Genomic DNA, 10,653 nt, shown 5'->3' with positions numbered 1-10,653 from the left:
GTTTGTTCGTGCATTTATAAGATGTTTTATAAACATTTAAATGTATAAGAAGCAAACAAAGTCTAAGTCTTTTGATTAGTAGACATGTTGTGGGCGTCGTCCACTTTAAGGTAACACATTCGGTTCTATTCAATGCTTTGCAAAAGAAAAAGAAGAGTTTCACAACCCAGATAGGCTTAGACTACCTATCGTGAAAGGTTGCAATGTCATTCCGATTATTTCTAAGCCTTTCTACATAAGATGACGTTGGTGTGGTATAGCGCTGAATGGATCTAACAACAAGACGTGTCTTTATGCTATCTACTGAAAGACTAGATCTTGATAAATAACTATTTCTTAATCTACATAATTTAGCATTGGGCATACGGTATTGGTTATGCACTACTTTGACTGATCAAATGGTACAGATATTTCACAACCTAATAATCCTGATATATTGGGTAGTGGTGATTAATATCTAGCGGTGCTAGAATTGCTATTATGTTGAATCGTGCACGAGGTGAGTCTCGTTTGATAATGTCCTCAAGAGGAGCTTGAACAAGGTTTTATTATTCTGAAACTGGCCAGTTGGAATTTAATTATTCCATGAATAATAAATAAGTGTTTCTTGCTAAGTCCACTCTTGGAATTAATAAGATGTTAATTAATTAAGTTCATAGCAGACATTAATTAATTAATGTACATTTATATCTTAAGCGCGGGAAATAAACAACAAACAAAACGGAAACCCGGATTACTTGTAATTTCGGATTAGGATGGGCAGTGCAATATTACTTCTGTAGTGGCTGCTTGTAATATTCCAACATAAGCTTATACTTCTTCCGTCCCAAGTTACTTGAGTCGTATTCCATTTCGGGTTGTTACTTGAGTTATTTCTCTTTTTAGCTAAAAATAAAACCTCTAATCATACTTAGTTTATTCTTTCTTTACTTTACCCTCTTTCCTCTCTCTTATTTTATTCTCTCTTCTACTTTGGGTTGTCCCAAGTTACTTGAGTTATCTACTGAAAGACTAGGTCTTGATAAATAACTATTTCTTAATCTACATACGTTAGCATTGTGCATATGGTATTGGTTATGCACTACTTTGACTTATCAAATGGTACGGATTTTTCGCAACCCAATAATCCTAATATATATTAGGTAGTGGTGATTAATATCTAGCGGTGCTAGAATTGCTATTATGTTGAATCGTGCACGAGGTGAGTCTCGTTTGATAATGTCCTCAAGAGGAGCTTGAACAAGGTTTTATTATTCTGAAACTGACCAGTTGGAATTTAATTATTCCATGAATAATAATTAAGTGTTTCTTGCTAAGTCCACTCTTGGAATTAATAAGATGTTAATTAATTAAGTTCATAGCAGACATTAATTAATTAATGGACATTTATATCTTATGCGCGGGAAATAAACAACAAACAAAACGGAAACCCGGATTACTTGTAATTTCGGATTAGGATGGGCAGTGCAATATTACTTCTGTAGTGGCTGCTTGTAATATTCCAACATAAGCTTATACTTCCTCCGTCCCAAGTTATTTGAGTCGTATTCCATTTTGGGTTGTCCCAAGTTACTTTATTTCTCTTTTTAGCTAAAAATAAAACATCTAATCATACTTAGTTTATTCTTTCTTTACTTTACCCTCTTTCCTCTCTATTATTTTATTCTCTCTTCTACTTTATTTAACTCACTAAACATAACTTTCTTAAATCCCGTGCCGAAAAGAAACGCCTCAAATAACGTGGGACGGAGGGAGTATTAAATTGTGGGTTCAATTTAATTAATAAAAAGCTAATTGGGTGAGGCCATATCCAAAACCTTCCATAGATCCCTAACTGAGCCCAATAAGAAATTAATATAAATAGGAGAATAAATGAGACAGAAAACAAAATTATTTTTATTATGAAATTTTCGTCCCCCTCTCGAATTAGTAGAGGACGAATTTCTTCAGCTCTCCTCCGTGAGATTTTTCTGTCTTGTTTATTCGAGTCCTAGTATTTTGATAAGATCAGCCCACACTGATTTTGGAATACAGTTCGGGAACCAGTCAGAAGATCAGTGGTCTAGTATTGAAGATTATCACGTGGAGAAGACGCGAGCAATCGACGATTCTTTGGAGAATCAAATCGGTAACTCTAAACAGTAGAATTCATGTTTTAGGATTTACTTTCTTTGACCATGAATTATTTGCGCTCTAGCTTGCAATTATCTGTTTAACATGTGAATTGATTAATCGCATAATCGGTCAAATAGATCATTGTCTGATTTATTTGTTATGTACAAGTATTCTGCTGTGCAAGGGGAACCAAACCCCAGCAGGAAGATGAATAGAGATTTAAGAGACATGGTCACTCAAAATAATGGTATATATTTATAGAGCTATTGCTTATCCTAGGTGATTCGACTCTCTTTTGTGACCTAGAAAAATCTAACAAAGAAAAGTCAAAATGAGCTTATAATATTGCTCAACTCATATTAATAATTAAATTACACGAGCATTAGAAAGAAAAAAAAAACATAATTGACTCAATTATAACCTATCAAGCGCTTTGGGACACTGACATTGCCGCAAGACCGAGACATGACCCGTGTCGAGGATACCTGAGCTGCTGGCGGGTCTGGAATTGACGGGCTTTGTCTTGTTGAGCTTCATTTAGGCTGATCCGTATCACGAACCTTTAATAACTTATTCAAAATCGTTTAGATGGAGTATGAACTACTTATATTGGACATAAAAACAAAAAGTATGAAATGTAGTCTAATATTTTTTAGTCGGATCGAAAAATACCTAATATCTAATATCCATCTGGACATCCATATAGTACCGAACCACTAAATTTCCCCCTACTGTTTTTGACATCAAAATTGATAATGGAGTTCATTGTAAACAAAAAAAATTCACAAAAAGATAATTAGTTAATCATAAAATATATAATTTGATAGGCTCCATAAAATGGGACAAAACAAAACAGAAGGAGAGCTTGTGTCCCATGATGGCTCGTCAAATGAGGCAATAGAGCATCCTTTCATTAATTCTTGCATGTGCTACCCATTGTCCCTTTCCAAATAAAATAGATGAAATGAATTATTATTTGATTTGGAAAACTAAATTGATATCTCATCACAAGGTGCATATGCTCTAAGTTTCTCTTAAATCAACCAAAAATTACACGTGTCCCTATTTTTCTGTTTGGTTATAAAACCAAAAGAAGCATTGCTTTATCAAGATTTCACCGTTGAGTTTGGAATATGTCATTTATCAATATAGTGGGGGCTGATTTGCGACGCAGTCAATTCTCAATTATGGAAAACTTGCATGCACATAATGATATAGATCGATATGGTCTATCCAAATACATATATTCACGCACAATACACACACGCACACGATACATATCCATTCCATATTTCCATATATGGAGTATATAATAGCAATTAAATCAAAAATTTATTTTCAAATTCGATCGCAAACTAGTATATGTAAGTATATGTATTTTATTAAAAAATTGTAGAAATCATGGTATTAAATATGCCCGATCAATGGATTTTGACCAAATAATAAATGTGACGAGACATTTAATTTTGTGAAATTAAATGACATAGCGTCGATCTACATTTTACGTAGATAAATGTAGTATATTCACTTTCTCAAATCCGATTTCCGGTGAGTGAGAAATAGTGGATTAAAGTTGGGCATAATTAGCTTTTAATTAAAGCTTGGAGTTGGAGCTTAGGGAATAATTAACTAGTGTTAATTATCCCACATTGGAGGATTAACACATCTTTTAATGTGTATAAATTAAGTGACTTTATGTTACTTAATAATTATAGTGGACCAAGATGGGTGAAAGAGCCCACACGCGCGCACACGCGCGCCGTCGCCGCCGCCCGCCCGAGCCCGAGCCCGTGCCTGATCCCGATCCCGATCTTGATCCCGATCTTGATCTTGGACTTGGATCTTGGTCTTTGGGCTTGGGGCTTGGCCCAAACTATTCTTTTTGGACCACCGCCGAGTCAGCAATCCAAGTGGCTTGACACGTCGTCAAGCGAGGCACAGTCACGGCTGCCACGTGAGAAATCCACACGCTCCACACACGGGTGGCACACTCCAGCCACACACCTGTAACCGACGTCGGTTACGAATTGCCATGATGAGCCTTCAATGGCTGGTTGACCCTGCATGGTGGCTTGGCCTATAAATAGGCTAGCCATACCACTGCATTAGGACACATATACAAGCATTCTCTGCATAAGCTCTCTCCCTCTTTCTGCATTGTATTTCTGTCGAAGCTCTGCCCTCTCCTCCATCCCGTTCGTCGGAGCTCTACTGATTGCGGTGCTGCATCAATAGAGACGTAGCCGTTTTACCTTTGGGGACGACACGCCAAACCGAAGAGCACTACCGGGGCGTATCTCGTCTTGCGGGAAGAGGCCTCCTCGACTCGGCTAATCATACTGGTTTAGTAGTTTCGATTCTACGTTGTAATTTTTAAGTTCAGTTCCTCCTTTTCCTTTCTTTTGGGTTGTATTACGCCCGGTTCTGTTATCTCTTGTAATCCAGAAACCAACAATCGCAAGACGAGATAACTTGCCTTTGAAGGGATTTGGACCTTTTAAACTGAACTTAATAATTTCGAAACTTAAACACCTTTGCTGGAGATGTCGACGGAATCTAACACCACTGCTGCCGCCACCACCGCCGCCATTCCTTCCACCATGGCGACCACTGGACCGGTCAACACGTCGTCGATTCCAACGATGATGCCCACTCCCGGGCGCTATCCCTCTTCATCAACAACCCCTTGGGAGTTCATTAACCCCCTTGGGCTCACTGGTGGATCCACCTCGAGTGGATCGGTTGGTTCCACTTTTAGTGGTTCCTTCGGATCCTTTAATGGATCGAGTGCTGGGGTCTTCGGGCCTCACACGAATGTTGGGGCCTTCGGGTCTCATGCGAGTGCTAGTCCCTTTGGGGATAGTACGTTCATGGCGGGCTCTATGCCTAACGTGAATGGTGGGGGCTCTATGCCCAACCACGTTGTTGGCTCCTTCGGGGGCAACGGAATTGGTTCCTTTCAAGGACCAACTGCGGCACCTTTGGCACCAAGAATGATGCCACCGGCCGAGAAACCACCCAAGTTTGGAGGATCATACTTCAAGAGGTGGTATCAAAAGATGTTGTTCTACTTGACAACATTTGGCGTCGCCAACTTCCTCACGGAGAACGAGCCGCCCGCGCCAAGCGACCAAGAGACTAGGCTCGAAGTCATGGCAGACTATGAAGCTTGGAGGAAAGGAGATTATCTTTGTAAAAATTTCATTCTAAGTGCATCAGATGATAGTTTGTACAATGTATACTCCAATGTAACCACATCTAAACAAATGTGGGAAAGCCTAGAAAAGAAATATAGCATAGATAATGCTGCAGGGACTGAACAGGTCGTAGCGTCTAAGTTTATGGACTACAAAATGGTCGACTCTCGACCCATCATGGAGCAAGTCCAAGAGCTCCAAATGATCATCCACTCCTTAGTGGCTGAAGGGATGACCTTGCCCGATAAGTTCCTAAGGTGCACGATCATTGACAAGCTCCCTCCAAGTTGGAAGGACTTCAAGAGTTATCTCAAGCACAAGCGAAAGCAGATGACACTTGAAGACTTGATCGTGAAGTTGCGCATTGAGGCCGACGTGCGCAAAAGTGATCAAAAGGCTAAGGGCTTCACCCCAAATGAAGCCAAAGCCAACCTGTTGGAGCGGGGCGGTCCCTCCAATAAACGCCCTCGCCCAAACCGTCCAAACGACAAAGGGAAGGGAAAGCAGCCTTCAAAGAAGTTTGAAGGCGACTGCTACAAATGTGGCAAACAAGGCCACTTTGCTAAAGACTGTCGCAGCAAGAAGAAGAAGCCGGCTGCCCACGTCGTTGAGAAGGAGTTCAAGGACTGGGATGAAAACGACCTCATTGCTGTGGTCACCGAAGAGGTTAACCTTGTGGATAACAAGGGTGGCTGGTACATCGACACCGGCGCTACTGCTCATGTCTGCTCAGATAGGAGCAAGTTTGCCTCCTACACTGCTGCTGAAGGGAGGAAGATCAACATGGGGAATCAAGCATCGTCCGAAGTCCTCGGCGTTGGTAACGTGATTCTCATGATGACGTCTGGCGTCACGATCGCTTTGAAGGATGTGCTGCATGTCCCGGACATCCGCAAGAACCTAGTGTCAGGATCAATACTAGTTAATAAGGGGTTTAAACTTGTATTTGAGTCTGATAGGTTTACTTTGTATAAGTTTGGAAAATCCCTCGGAAAAGGTTATGTAACCGATGGGCTTTTCAAGCTTAGTGTGGCAACTCGCAGTGTTGCAAAGCCTTTGGCTAATAATAATAAAGCATCTACTTCCTCTTATTTGACCGAGTCTTCAAATTTGTGGCATTGTAGATTGGGACATGTAAATTAAAAAGCCATTAAAAGATTAGTAAATTTAGATTTACTAAAGGCTAATGAATTGGATATCCAAGATAAATGTGAAATTTGTCTTGAAGCAAAAATGACTAAGTTGCCGTTTCATTCGGTTGAACGAAGCACAAAACCCCTTGAATTAATTCACACGGATGTATGTGATTTAAAGATGGTGCAAACAAGAGGTGGTAAAAAGTACTTTATCACTTTCATAGATGATTGCACAAGGTATTGCTACATTTATCTTTTAAGAAGTAAAGATGAAGCAATAGAAGCGTTCAAAAATTATAAGAACGAAGTTGAGAATCAACTTGGTTGTAAAATCAAAACGATTCGAAGCGATAGAGGAGGCGAATATGTAGCCCCATTTGAGGAATTATGCAACGAAAGTGGTATAATCCATCAAAAAACTGCACCATATTCACCACAATCTAATGGTGTTGCAGAACGCAAAAATCGAACTCTAAAAGAGATGATGAATGCACTGCTTCTAACTTCAGGATTACCACATAACATGTGGGGGGGAAGCTGTTTTGACAGCCAACTATATCTTGAATAAGATCCCTCTCAAAGGAAAAGATGTCACTCCTTATGAGTTGTGGAAGGGAAGGAAGCCATCCTACAAATACCTCAAAGTGTGGGGGTGTTTGGCAAAGGTGATGGTTCCTCCGCCCAAAGAAGTTACAATCGGACCTAAGACGGTTGATTGCATCTTCATTGGATATGCACTTAACAGTAGTGCATATCGATTTGCTGTTCACAAGTCTGAAATATCGACTATCACAGTAGGAACAATAATTGAGTCGAGGAATGCTGTATTTCTCGAAAATACATTTCCTTGCAAAGACAAGGAAAAAGTCTCAACCAATTCTGAGACAAGAATTGAAGAAGCCACTAGTTCTAAACAAGTGGAAGAAGAAGCCACTAGTTCTAAATCAGCGGATGCGGAGCGTGCAAGGCCCGATCCAAAAGATACAGTACTAAGACGTGGTAATAGAGTCAAAACACCAAAAACTTTTGGTCCTGACTACATTGCTTTCATGTTGGATGAAGAACCAACATCGATAAAAGTATCCTTTAATGGCCCAGACGGGCTGCATTGGAGAGAAGCTGTTCAAAGTGAAATTGATTCAATTTTGCTAAACCACACATGGGTGTTGGTTGATTTGCCCGAAGGTGCTAAACCTTTAAGTTGCAAATGGGTACTTAAAAGGAAATTTAAGGCCGATGGAACAGTGGATAAGTATAAAGCCCGATTAGTAGTAAAGGGTTTTAAACAAAAGGAAGGACATGACTTCTTCGATACCTATTCACCTGTAACAAGGATTACATCTATCCGAGTGCTTCTCGCTATTGCTGCATTGCACAATCTTGAGATTCATCAAATGGATGTAAAGACCGCGTTTCTAAATGGTGAACTAGAAGATGAAATCTATATGGAACAACCCGAAGGGTTTGTAGTACCTGGACAAGAGAAAAAGGTATGCAAGCTAGTAAAATCTCTATATGGATTGAAACAAGCGCCATTGCAGTGGCACTTGAAGTTTGATAATGTGATGTTATCAAATGGGTTTAAAATCAACGAGTGCGACAAATGTGTCTACATCAAGAGCACTAATAACGGTCACGTTATAGTGTGTCTCTACGTTGATGATATGTTAATCTTGGGTAGCAACACTCAAGTAATTAACGATACAAAGGCCATGTTAAAGAGAAACTTTGACATGAAAGACATGGGTCTAGCCGATGTAATTCTTGGAATGAAGATTCTAAGAACGAATGATGGAATCATCTTAACACAATCACATTATGTTGAGAAGATATTGAATAAATTCAAAGCCTATGATGGCGCGCCGGTTAAGACTCCAATTGAACTCGACGTTCACTTGAGCAAAAACAAAGGCGAGCCCGTTGCACAAGAAGAGTATGCATGGGTCATCGGGTGCATTATGTACTTGACTAATTGCACTCGACCTGACATTGCTTGTGCCGTGAACAAGTTGAGTCGTTACACGAGCAATCCAAGCAAAGAGCATTGGAGAGCTCTTGTGAGGGTTTTGAGATATTTAAAACATACTCAAAATCTTGGGCTACACTTCTCGAGATACCCCCCGGTACTTGAAGGGTACTGTGATGCCAATTGGATATCCGATAATAGAGACTCACTTTCAACAAGTGGATACGTCTTTACTATTGGGGGAGGTGCTGTATCGTGGAAATCCACAAAACAGACATGTATAGCCCGATCAACAATGGAATCGGAGTTCATTGCCTTAGATAAGGCGGGTGAGGAAGCCGAGTGGCTTAAGAACTTCCTTGAAGATATTCCATGTTGGTCTAAGTCAGTGCCACCAGTGCTAATCCACTGCGATAGCCAAACGGCTATTGGAAGGGCAAACAATGGTTTCTATAACGGTAAGTCTCGACATATACGTCGACGACATAACACCGTGAGACATTTGATCACAACTGGTGTGATTACAATTGACTATGTGAAGTCAATAGATAATCTAGCGGATCCGCTAACCAAAGGGTTAAACCGTGATCAAATGAATAAGTTGCTAGAGGGAATGAGTTTGAAATCCACAAACTAAAGAATTATCATAGCGGTAACCCAACCATGATGACTGGAGATCCCAAGAACTTGGTTCAAAGGGACAACTAAGCTATGAGAGTTCATGAGAAACACTCAACTATATCTATTCCCTAGAGAGCAATAGAGTGTTGGAGAACTTGCCTAGTGGTAAAGGCCAAGTCTATGACTTCTAATGGTTCTTAAGAATCTCAAAGAGATGGAGTTCTCAAAGAGACCAAGTATGGCAAGGTACTTGACTAAGAATCACCTATGTAAGTGTGAAGTGTGGTCGCTTCATAAAACACACTTATGAATCCAAAGTGGTGTCCAAGACCGCAATGGACACAAAACGTGAGAACGGATGAGGTTGAGGTGTTTAAGCGTTAACACCATTGTCTCGGTGCACGCCGTGAGGGGATTAGTTCAAAGCATCGCGCTACTAAGCCGCATGTGTATCCGATGGTGTCGACTATGGAGGGTTCAAAGTCAACAACTACTATCCTTATGCTTATATACCTCTCGAGGGTTGAGCTTGTGTCTGCATGCATATGCATTCGGCTATTTCCACTCATGTGGGGGATTGTAGAAATCATGATATTAAATATGCCCGGTCAATGGATTTTGACCAAATAATAAATGTGACGAGACATTTAATTTTGTGAAATTAAATGACATAGCGTCGATCTACATTTTACGTAGATAAATGTAGTATATTCACTTTCTCAAATCCGATTTCCGGTGAGTGAGAAATAGTGGATTAAAGTTGGGCATAATTAGCTTTTAATTAAAGCTTGGAGTTGGAGCTTAGGGAATAATTAACTAGTGTTAATTATCCCACATTGGAGGATTAACACATCTTTTAATGTGTATAAATTAAGTGACTTTATGTTACTTAATAATTATAGTGGACCAAGATGGGTGAAAGAGCCCACACGCGCGCACACGCGCGCGCCGCCGCCGCCGCCTGCCCGAGCCCGAGCCCGAGCCCGTGCCCGTGCCTGTGCTCGCGGTCGCGGGCCGCGGGCCACGGCCCGGGCCCGGGCCCGATCCCGATCCCGATCCCGATCTTGATCTTGATCTTGATCTTGATCTTGGACTTGGACTTGGACTTGGACTTGGATCTTGGATCTTGGTCTTTGAGTGGTCTTTGGGCTTGGGGCTTGGCCCAAACTATTCTTTTTGGACCACCGCCGAGTCAGCAATCCAAGTGGCTTGACACGTCGTCAAGCGAGGCACAGTCACGGCTGCCACGTGAGAAATCCACACGCTCCACACACGGGTGGCACACTCCAGCCACACGCCTGTAACCGACGTCGGTTACGAATTGCCATGATGAGCCTTCAATGGCTGGTTGACCCTGCATGGTGGCTTGGCCTATAAATAGGCTAGCCATACCACTGCATTAGGACACATATACAAGCATTCTCTGCATAAGCTCTCTCCCTCTTTCTGCATTGTCTTTCTGTCGAAGCTCTGCCATCTTCTCCATCCCGTTCGTCGGAGCTCTACTGATTGCGGTGCTGCATCAATAGAGACGTAGCCGTTTTACCTTTGGGGACGACACGCCAAACCGAAGAGCACTACCGGGGCGTATCTCGTCTTGCGGGAAGAGGCCTCCTCG

This window comes from Salvia splendens, chromosome 7, assembly GCF_004379255.2.
Source record: "Salvia splendens isolate huo1 chromosome 7, SspV2, whole genome shotgun sequence".
NCBI lineage: Eukaryota > Viridiplantae > Streptophyta > Magnoliopsida > Lamiales > Lamiaceae > Salvia > Salvia splendens.
The sequence above is the reverse complement of the archived record's forward strand: the minus strand, read 5'-3'. Positions refer to the sequence as shown.